Below are 11899 nucleotides of genomic sequence, written 5' to 3' on the forward strand. Positions count from 1 at the left end.
TGCTTATTCAGTGTGTTCACAGGTGGTGTTTGCAGAACATGCCATGCTGTACTCGAAAGGGGCATGCTGCCCTTTCTGAACAATGGATCTGGACTTTCTCCCTACCTCCTGACCTGGCTGGTCTGAGCTCTGGAGTGGTTCCCCCTCTCCAAGGGAAGACCCCTTTTGCCTGCCTTCAACTACTGTGACAGACAAATAGAGATGTGAGCCTCTTCATCAAGGAGCCAAGACAAGACAAGAAACCCCCTTGGCACCCCCCTGGCACCCCCTGGGACTGAACCCCCTCCAGCTCAGGGTGGGGGTTGTGCACGAAGGGGGAAAACTGCCCAGAATAAACGCACATGCGAAGCATTCGGCCATGAAAACAATGGAATAAGCACCCCCTCCTTTTGTTCCTATTCTTTTCCCCTCCTTGGAAACCTTATTTTGGCCACCCTTCCCCCAACGAAAAACAGTATATCTTGGGGTGCAATCTGACCATGCTTTGAGATCTCCCTGGGATGTGCACCAGTGAGCTTCGACGGCTGGAACCCCAAAGGACAATGACACGTTTCGGTAGCTATACCCCACCTGGCCTTCTTTCTTCCCTCTTCCCTTGTCTTACCCTTTTCTTCCCTAGATTCCCTAACCAAACGCATATTCAACTGTGGTTATCATCAATAAAATCGCATTTTGTTGATTTGTTACTGCAAACCCCCTGTGCCTTGTTGGTTATTTTGCACCAAAAAATCATCCGTCACCCGTTCACTCAGGCGGATCTCGACAACTGACTCTTAGTTTCTGTGTGCACAGAGGAGTGCCTGTGCTGGGGAAATATGGCAGAAATGCTGCTCTCTGAGAGGTTTGAGTGCCTTGGATAGCTGAGTCAGTCATGCCTGTAAGTAAGGTCAAGTCACAAGGTCTAAGCTAAGTTAAATGCTGCTAAGAGTTGCTCTTTTGCTAAGATGTTAAGTTTAAGTTATTAGCTAAGTTAAATACTGTAAAATGTAATTCCTCTGTTGAATTGCAAAGTCATAAGTTATAAGTTAGGTTAAATACTGTTAAGTGCTGTTCTTTTGTTAAATTGTCAAGTTTAAAGTATCAGTCAAGGTTATGTTAAGTCCTGTTAAGTTTGAGCTCTGTTAAGCTTTTAGGCCGTATTCCTTTTATCCTTGCCCTCACTTTCCTTGTGTCACACACACACACACACACACACACACACACACACACACACACACACACGCAGTTCTCGGGTAATTTTTGGTTTGATTGCCTGGATTTGGTTTGGTTTTGTTGTTCCTTTGTTTCCTTGGTGTGCCTGAAGTGTCCAGTCAGGAGCAGAGTGATTCTTACCGAGGAAGTTTGCCATGCTGTCCCTTAATATTAAATCTGGCTTTTGCTGTTCCCTTGCTGGGGATTTTTTCAGCACTCTCAAGCCCTTGTTCATACCAGGGTGAAGGAGCCCTGGCCCAGGCTCTGGCCCTGGGGGACACGGGGACGCTGCCGGGGGGTCCCTGTCCCCCTGTGCCACCCCCAGGGCCCCGGCCCCCTGTCCCCGTGTCAGGCTCTGGGGTCGATCTCGTGGAACATCCTCTGGGGGAGGCTGCGGGGCTGGGGGCAGGGGGACCCGGGGTGACAGGGCACCCCAGTGTGCACGGGCAGGGTTGGACTACTCTGGGGGGGAACTGTGAGCGGGGCTGGGGCAGAGTGACCTCCCCAGTGACCTCACACAGCCCCTGTGATGTCACAGAGCCAACTCTGAGATGTGACCCTGTGCTGTGATACCGCTGCTCTGATTTGGTGGTGTTCACAGGTATCCCAGGACAAGGGAAGAGAAGAGAATCTTGACTCCATGTTTCAAAAGGCTGATTTATTATTTTATTATATATATTATATTAAAAGAAAATTATATATTAAAACTATACTTAAAGAATAGAAGAAAGTAATTCATCAGAAGGCTAGCAAGGAGTAGAAAGGAATGGAATGATTATAAAATCTTGTGACTGACCAGAGAGTCCGAGACAGTCCTGTGATTGGCCATTAATTAGAAACAGCCACATGAGACCAATCAAAGATGTACCAGTTGCATTCCGCAGCAACAGATAATTATTCTTTACCTTTTGTTTCTAAGGCCTCTCAGCTTCTCAGGAGAAAAATCCTGGCAAAGGATCTTTCATAAAATATGTCTGTGTCACTCTGTGATGTCACAGAAGACTCTGTGATATCACACAGTCACACCGTGACATCATAGTCTGTTTTGTGATGTCACAGCCAGTTCTATGATGTTACTTAGTCAGCCAGTGATGTCACAACCCACTCTCTGGTGTCACAGAGCCACACTCTATGATGGCAGAGTCTGCACTGTGGCATCACATCCTACTCCATGACATCACAGCCAGCTCTGTGATGTAACAATCCCTTCAGTGATGTCACAAAACCCTCTCTGTGATTTCATACTGCCACTCTGTAATGTCACAACACACACTTTGACATCACAGCCTGCTCCATGATGCCATACAGCCATGCCATGGTGTCACAGCTTGCTCTATGATGTCCCACAATCCCCTCCATGTTGCTGTATCTGCTCAATGACCTCACACAACAAACTCTGTGATGTCAGAGCCCAATCTGTGACCTCACACAGCCCACTCTGTGCTGTCACACAGCCCCTTTCTGACATCACATTTGCTCTGTGCCTCTATGACACAGCCACAGAGGTGCTGCTGTGACATAGCCCCCTCTGGGACATGCCACAGCCCCTGCCAGTGCTGAGCCCCTGTGAGCTCTGTCTGTGCCCTGCTGGTGTCCCTGAGGGGCCCTGGCAGTGCCCCAGCCCTGCTGGGCTGTGCACAGGAGCTGCTCCTGGCCAGAGCTGTCTCTCTGCAGCGCTGCCCTTGCCAGGAGCTGCCTCTGGGCCAGGAGCCCAGCCCAGCACAGCAGCACAGACACAGCACAGAGACTTTAATGACCCTCTGGGGCTTTGGTGCTCTTTGCATCAGACACAGTCTCTCAGAGAGGGCTCAAAAAATTTCTCAAGGACTCAAAAAGAGAGTGAAACACTGAAGTTTCTCATACTTTAAATAGATCCATCTGAGGGACAGGACTGAGAAAGTCTCCCCAGGTTCCAGGTAGAGCAGAACACTGGTGGCATTGATGACAGATGGTGACAATCATGGAAAAGGTGTCTCTGATGCTGAGCAAACCTGTGTCTCTGTCCCTGCAGGCTGTTGGCATCCCCTGGCTTCCCCACCTGGCTGGCCCCTTCCTTTGCGGACAGCTCTGCCTCCTGCCTGCCCACACAAAGCCTTGGGCTGCTCCAGGCTCCTTCTGGGGGATGTGCTGCACCACATCCCTGCCCTGGCAGGGAAATTCCTTTCTCCTGGTGTCCAGTCTGGGTCTTCCCAGCTTCTCTTGGAATTATTTTTTTCTTTCTCTGACTCTTCTCTACTATGTGAAAAGGATCCACCATCTCTGAAAATGATAGTGGAGCCCTGGAAAAAGTTAAAGATAGAATCTAAAATGTTAAGTTTTGTGCTTTCCCATATCAACTGCACCTGCGTAAGCAGTATGAAAAATTATATAATTGTTAGATGTGATGATTGTTTAGTAATTAAATATAATTATTATACAACCATAAGAAGAATAATGAGAAACTATGTTGGAAGTTCAGAGAGGGGCTAAATTTATGTATACAATAGAACAATAAGTTTAATAATTAACATGAAAGTTATGTAATGATAGAGTATAAAACATGATCATTTAGGATGTATGGTCGGAGTCAGATTTGGGTTGAATATACCCCTGACACTCAGAGCTCTTAATAAAAAGCACCACATAAAATCCCCTGTGATTATGTTTTTGAACGTTAACATTTTGGGACCCCCAGATTGGACACTTGTGGGTGCTGCTGAGCGAGTTCGCGACTCGATCATGCTCCAGCTGGCACCAAGGGATTCTCAGGGAGCCCATCGGCCGCGACCGCTTCCGCCACTCACAAATGTCTCCGGGATAAAGGTAAGGTGCTTTTTTTTACTTTGGTTTGGTTTTGGATGCCTGCCAAATAAGATGCAGCGAAAGCTACACTTGGTTGGGCTAAAGGAATTCCTGTTGGTACAAGCCTAGGCGCCGTTCCATAAGACAATCGCGAAAGCCTTGCGGGTTCGGCATTTGTGGTGTATTTGAAATGGAGAAACTTAAAGGGATTTTGGGCAATAACACCCCTATCCGGCAAAATTCTCCTTTGGGGTGCTTATTAGCACATTGGAAACAGGGTAATTTTGGGGAAGAATTATGTAAAACTAAGTTGATTGATTATTGTAATTCATGGTAGCCAGAATATACCTTGGAGAATGGCGAAAAATGGCCAAAATATGGTACTCTGAAATATAACACTATTTAATGGTTAATGTTGCTTTTTAAACAAGAAGGAAAATGGGATGAAGTACCATATGTTGATCTGTTTTTCTATTTACAGGGAAAGCCAGAATGGCAGGATGAATGTGAATTATTAGTGGTTAAAACATCTGCAAAGTGTGGGGTTTGTGAGGAACGTTGTTTAGAACACTTGGCGTTAAAAAAAAGCTCGAGTAGGGAAAGTTATACAGATATTGATTTACAAGTAGCTCCAATAGGAACAAGAGAACCTAACCCTATCCCACCTGTTTCACCTGTTTCATCTGTCCCTATCCCACTGCCTGCTCCTCACCCACCTAGTCCTGAACCTGTCTCATCTAATACACCTTTCCCTCTATATCGTCCTCTTCCATCATCACCTGATCCCTCTTCCTCGAAAGATGAGCAAAACCAAACTGTGATAGAAAGGAGAAAGAGGTATGCAAGTGAAAAAGATAGCAATGGTAATGAATCAGTGACCCCAATAGCCCATAGAACCCGGAGTCATTCAAAGCTTGCTCCAGTTACACATAGGAAAGGCATAAGGAAACAAAAACGGACTGTGATTGCCCCCTTGCGACAAGGTGTCGGAGTGGAAGGGCCAGTATTTGTAAAAGTGCCTTTTTCCCCGGCAGACTTAGTAATTTGGAAACAGTCAGCCGGAACTTATGGAGAAAATCCTAATAAAATGGCATGCATAGTAAAAATGGATATAAAAACTGAATATCCTGACTGGGATGACATACAAGTAGTATTAGATACTCCGATGGATTCTACTGAAAAAGAAATGGTACTTAAGGCGGCCAAAGAGAGGGCAAGAGAGGATATTAGAAATGGACTATTAACAGGGAATTTAGATGTGAATTTCCCAATTGAGGATCCAAATTGGGACCCTAATTTATTGTGCGATATGAGGAAATTACGGAAATATTAAGAGTGGATCCAAATAGGAGTTCAGAATGCTCTGCCCAAAACCATAAATTAGTCCAAACTATATGAGGTTCGACAGGAAAAGAAGGAATCTCCCACTGCTTTTCTGGAGAGGCTTAAGGAAGGTTGCTTGGAAGGTATATAACAATCGCGGAAGAGAAGTTAGTAAAAAGGAGCAGCAGAATGTTTTGGCAGTAATACATGGAAAAGGGAACCCACATTTCAGGGGACGTAACAGGAATCATCGGGGTAGGAGACCAGTTACCCAGGGGTTAAGCCTGAATCAATGTGCATATTGCAACGGGGTGGGACATTGGAAGTGAGATTGTCCAGAATTGTTTCACCAGGACAATCAGTTCCAGCAGGGAAACGCTGCCAAAGCCATGATGTTAGGAGAATATAACTAAGTGAACCTGTGGAACAGGTTCAAGAACTCACCACAAATATACAATAGAATTTAACCCATGAATATTTCCAGTAAAGAAACCAAATAGGTGAATATAGGTTAGCGCAGGATTTGAAAGCAAGAAATAAAAAGGGCATTTATCCAGTGGTAACAAATTCTCACACATTGCTAACATCCATAAAGGGGATATATAAGTGGTTTACTGTAATTGATTTAAAAGATGCCTTTCTCTGCATAACCTTTGACAAAGAAAGTAGGAAACTGTCTTTGAGTGGAAAAACCCAGGGAACAGAAGAAAGATCCAGCTTACCTGGACACGAAAAGAACTCGCCGACCTTATTTGGAAACTAACTGGCAAAGAAACTGGAGATTTGAAGCGAAATTGGGCAAGTACCAAGAGACCAATACTTATTGTTGCAGTATGTTGATGATATACTAATAGCTACAGAAGAAAAAGCAACCTGTATAAAGGTAACCACTGTGATTTAAATTTCACAAGGGCAACGAAAACTAGGTACTAACCATATCCAAGCAATTTGTGCTATTCCAGAGCCCCAGAATTTACATGCTGCGAGTCTTCCTTGGGATGGCAGGATGGTGTCGCTTGTGGATCATGGACTAGGGACTGATTGTGAAACCCCTGTATGAAGCTCAGAAGACATAGCCATTCACCTGGGGCAAACCACAGAAAGAAGCCTTCCTAAAATTAAAGGAAGCACTGACAACTGCTCCAGCATTAGGGTTACCTGATCTGTCTAAAGATTTTCAGCTGTTTGTACATGAAAGGCTGTGCCTAGTACTAGGAGTCCTGACCCAACGTCTGGGAAGCTGGAAAAGGCCAGTGGGCTACTTTTCCAAACAACTCGACAACATAAGTGCCGGGTGGCCCCCATGTCTGCGGGCAGTCGCAGCTACTGTGATCCTGATACAAGAAGCCAGGAAACTTACTATGGGAAGGCACATAGATGTCTATGTACCACACATAGATGTCTATGTACCACACATGGTAACCACTGTCTTAGAACAAAAGGGGGGCCATTGACTATCTCCCAGCAGGATGATGAAATTCCAGGTAGTCCTGACTGAGCAGGATGATGTAACATTAAAAACAACTAACCTTTTGAATCCAGCTTTGTTCCTAGGTACCACAACTGAAGAAGGCCCATTAGAACACAACTGTGTAGAAGTAACAGAGTACACCTATTCAGCAAGAGAAGACCTGAAAGACGTCCCACTAGAGCAGCCGGAGTGGGAGCTGTTTACAGATGGGAGCAGCTTCGTGGAAAACGGAACCAGATACACTGGATATGTGGTAACAACAGTCAATACAGTAGTGGAGGCAAAGGCATTACCACCAAATACATCTGCCCAGAAGGCAGAACTGGTTGCTTTAACCATGGCATTAGAATTAAGTGAAGGGAAAAAGGTAAATATCTGGACTGACTCAAAATATGCTTTTGGAGTGGTGCATGTACACGGAGCACTGTGGAAAGAAAGAGGACTGTTATCTTCTCGGGGTACCCACATTAAACATCAGGATGCAGTCCTGCAATTGATAAAGACAGTACAAAAACCTGAACAAGTGGCAATCATACACTGCAAAGCACACCAATCAGGAAACTCCAAAATCTGCGAGGGAAATCGAAAGGGCAACTGGGCAGCCCGACAGGTTGCTCGGGAGGTACAAACAACAATGGCATTGATACCTTTGAAGCTTAATGCATCCCAATTCAATTTGCCTCCAAAACCAAAATATTCAGTAGAAGATGAGAGACTGGCACGTTTGCTAAATGCACAAAAGAATTCAGAGGGATGGTATGTAACTGCACAAGGACAAATAGTGGTATCCCCCCTTGATAATGAGAGAAGTTCTAAAAATTAAACATAACAAATGTCACTGGGGAGCAGAGGCATTGGTAAAATTGCTAAAGCAGAGTTTAATGTCAGTACGGGTGTTAACAATGGCAAAATCAGTAATATCAAAATGTGATATCTGCTTGAAAAACAACCCAGTGGCCAGGCGACAGGCACAGCTAGGAAGAATTTGGATAGGAATAGAGCCAGGAGACTATTGGCAGGTAGATTTTGAAGAACTACCAAGAACTTGAGGATACAAATACCTGTTAGTGGGGGTTGACACATTCTCTGGGTGCCCAGAAGCCCTTCCCTGTCGCACGAACCAAGAAAAGGAAACGGTTAAGTGGTTACTACAGGAGATTATTCCCAGGTTTGGGGTACCCCTAGGGGTATCATCAGATAGGGGACCCCATTCCATAGCTACAGTAGTAAGAGAGGTAAGTAGGTTGCTGGGGATAAACTGGGACCTCCACACACCATGGAGACTCCAATCAAGTGGACAGGTAGAAAGGATGAATCAGACACTAAAAAGGCAAATCAGTAAAATATGCCAAGAAGCCAAATTGCAGTGGCAAAGCCTGGGGCTTTGCCAATAGCACTGTTGAGGATTTGGATAAAGCCTAGGAGTGGGATGTCAGTCAGTCCTTATGTGATATTGTATGGGAAACCATATGAATCTCCTGAGCCTAACCCTAATGTACACGTCACAGGAAACCAGGACGTATATAATTATGTTCTGTCTCTCAGGAAAACTTTAGCTCGGCTCCGGAGTATCCTTGTGTGGAATAGACCAGTGACTCTTGAGAACCCAGTTCATAACATACATCCAGGAGACAAGGTGTACATCAAGAACTGGAACGAGGAACCGCTGAAAGAAAAGTGGAGTGGACCCCATCAGGTACTACTGACCACCTTTACAGCAGTCAAAGTAGCCGGCGTGGAACCCTGGATCCACTATACCCGAGTGAAGAAAGTCAATCCTGGATCACAGACTGTATAAACTCTGGAATGAACAAAGGCTGCAGATAAGACGCGTTTAATTGCTTTCAGAATGCTATCAGTAATTGTGCTAACGTTATGGTTATTAATATCTTTGGGATGTGGAATGCAAAATGATCAACCAACCACTCCTCATTCTAGAATGAAGAGAGAGGTACAAACAGAAACACAGGTGATAAAGGTTTCTAATGCAGTTTGGGTTGAGAATGTAATGATTGGATTAGGCAAAGATTTTGCCAAAATGCAAAACACCAGCCAAATAACTGCCTGTCTGCCAATATCAAAGGCAGCAGGAGACCCAGTAAATTTGGGGAATCATAACATCAAAACTACCTGAAATACAAAAGAACAAAACAATTACATGTAAACAGGTACCTGAATCGAGGCAAGTTACAGAAACCACTCTGCTATGGGAATGTGAGGCCAAGGATAAGAAAGATCAGATAGAACCTTGGGACAGTGCGTGGTCTGTGAGTATTCTTCAAAGATTTCAATATATGGCAAACACTCCTTGGTGTATTAAGTGAGAAGGCCCTGAGAATGAAACAGATCCAGCAATAACGAACACTGACACTAGTAGCAGAAAGAGGGCAGACAAAGTAAGTTGGTGGGCATGTAATAAAATTTACGACTGCACTTCAGATGATGAAGAGATAAAACAGATGCCACCCCTGGCAATAGCCCTACAAACTGGTTGTGTTTGCAGAGGGATTAAACATAAACAAGGCAGAGTGAATTATAGAGTAATTACAGGGTGTACCAGGGTTACAGTCCGAGGTCCAGGATAATTTGTATGGGCAGCAAGTGATGGTACCTGGACAACATATCTGCCTGTAGACGGGAAAGTAAAGGAGATTACTTTAGGCCTGCCAACCTTATGTCCAATTTGGAAAAAGTCCCCATTTAATGGAAAACATGAATTTCTGCAGATAAGAGCAAGACGAGAAGTTCTAGACAATGAAGATCCAGATGACACTTGGCAAGAACCCTTTAGTGGAGTGGGCCCTGGAGTCATTGCTTGGTCCTATAGCAAACTATCAGAGTAGAGAGATGCTCTACAAACTTACAGGTCAGGTAGACAGACTGGCAAAAGTCACCCGGGAAGGATTTAAAGAATTGAATATACAATTGCAAGCCACCACAAAAATGACTTTAAAAAATCGATTAGCCCTATATATATGTTACTCCTGAAAGAGCATGGAGTATGTGCATTTTTAAAAGGACAAGTTGATCATTGCTGCATTCATATACCAAATGTAACTGCAGATGTAGAATATGACATCAATCAGTTGAAACAAATAGAGCATGAAGCACAAGAAGAGCAAAAGGATTTGGCTACAAGCTGGTTAGGAAAAATCTTTAAAGTATTAGGGTGGAATGTGAGTTCATAGATTAAATCTATCATTGAGAGTGTGATAATCTTACTAATTGTATTTTTAGCAATTTGGTTAGTTTACAGCATCTTAAAGGTAGAGATACAGAAGAAAACATCCTGTAACCAGAGGATAATTAAGGCACTAACACGAGATCCACGCCCACCATCTTCTGGTTCTCCAGTTTGTAACAGCATCCACGACAATGTTTACATCAACCCTGGATTTGAAGAACCAAATACGAACTGAGGAATAAAGGACAGTATCAAATGAAAACATTTACACCTATAGTGAAGTGAAAATGCTTTCAAAAGGGGGAGAATGATAGTGGAGCCCTGGAAAAAGTTAAAGATAGAATCTAAAATGTTAGGCTTTGTGCTTTCCCATATCAACTGCACCTGCGTAAGCAGTATGAAAAATTATATAATTGTTAGATGTGATGATTGTTTAGTAATTAAATATAATTATTATATAACTACAAGAAGAATAATGAGAAACTATGTTGGAAATTCAGAGAGGGGCTAAATTTATGTATGCAATAGAACAATATAAGTTTAATAATTAACATGAAAGTTATGTAATGATAGAGTATAAAAACATTATCATTTTGGATGTATGGTCGGAATCAGATTTGGGTAATACCCCGATTCCCAGAGCTCTTTAATAAAAAGCACCGCATATAATCCCCGTGATTATGTGTTTTTGAACGCTAACACAAGGAGAAAATTTTTGTATGGAAAAATGGGGAGGGAAGGAGATTGGAAAATACGTAGTTTGGGTGGTGTTCAGCACGTTTGAGGCATGGACTTGCGAGTCCTTTTATGATCACGTATTTGATTGCCCCCCGCAGGATTTTGAGGAAATCGAGTATGCCAAGATGTGGAGGTACGCTTGTATGAGTTTATACCCAGTATGAACCCTCCGACGCGCGGCAAAGAGGGGAAAGGAATGGGAACCCTTTGACAATCTTCCACCTCTCTACCTTGTTCCTCTGCCCCAGTTCAGACTGGCTTAGGCACCACCCATGCCCACATTGCCTCTAGAGGCAGCAATCCCACTGGGTCAGGTCTTGGCACCGCTGCTCCCACCAGGGCCGGCTGCAGCGCCTCTCCTCCACGTGAACAAGCGGCGGCACCTCTGCTCCCATGTGAGCAACCACTGCCGCCAACCCTTCCCAAAACTGAAGAAAAACAGGTAACCATCCCCAAAACCAGCTCTCCCCTGGCCCATCAAACGAGGCAGTTAACGAGGAGGGCAACCATGGGAGACAGTGGGTATGAGGAAGAGAAGCCTGGCTTCTTCCCTTTACGGAGGTGCCGACGGCTCCTGGAGTGATCGGCTTCGTACACGCGCCAATTGATACCAGAGATGTGAGAGTGTTCAAGAAAGAGATGGGAAAATTAATGGATGATCCTTTGGGGGTCATGGAAAGGCTAGATGAATTTCTAGGGACCAGCATCTACACCTATGAGGATCTCCAAGTGATCCTGAGATTGCTGTTCAACAATTAGGAGAGGGACATGATCAGACAAGCCACGATCATAGACTGGGAAAAGAGAAACACCACTGGGGAAAGCGGGAATGAGAGATGGCCAAACCAGAAACCATCCTGGAATGCCCAGATGGAGAAGGGGAGGCAGAAAATGATAAATTTGAGAAATATGATAATTCAGGGTATCAGGGAAGCGGTACCCAAGGGACAGAACATGAGCAAGGTACTCAGGGAGTGCCAGGGGAAAGGTGAAACTCCCATGGAATGGTTGGAGAGGCTCCGCAAGTGTTTGAGAATGTATTCAGGGACGGATCCCGATTCTCCGATCGGGGCGGTTTGTGGCAAAATCCTGGGAAGGCATTCTGAAAAAGCTAGAAAAGATAGATGGTTGGCAGGCAAGGGGTTGCAGGAACTGCTTCATGAAGCCCAAAAAGTCTACATGAGATGAGACAAAGAGAAACAGAAGATTCA

This window comes from Melospiza melodia, unplaced genomic scaffold (assembly GCF_035770615.1).
Source record: "Melospiza melodia melodia isolate bMelMel2 unplaced genomic scaffold, bMelMel2.pri scaffold_28, whole genome shotgun sequence".
NCBI lineage: Eukaryota > Metazoa > Chordata > Aves > Passeriformes > Passerellidae > Melospiza > Melospiza melodia.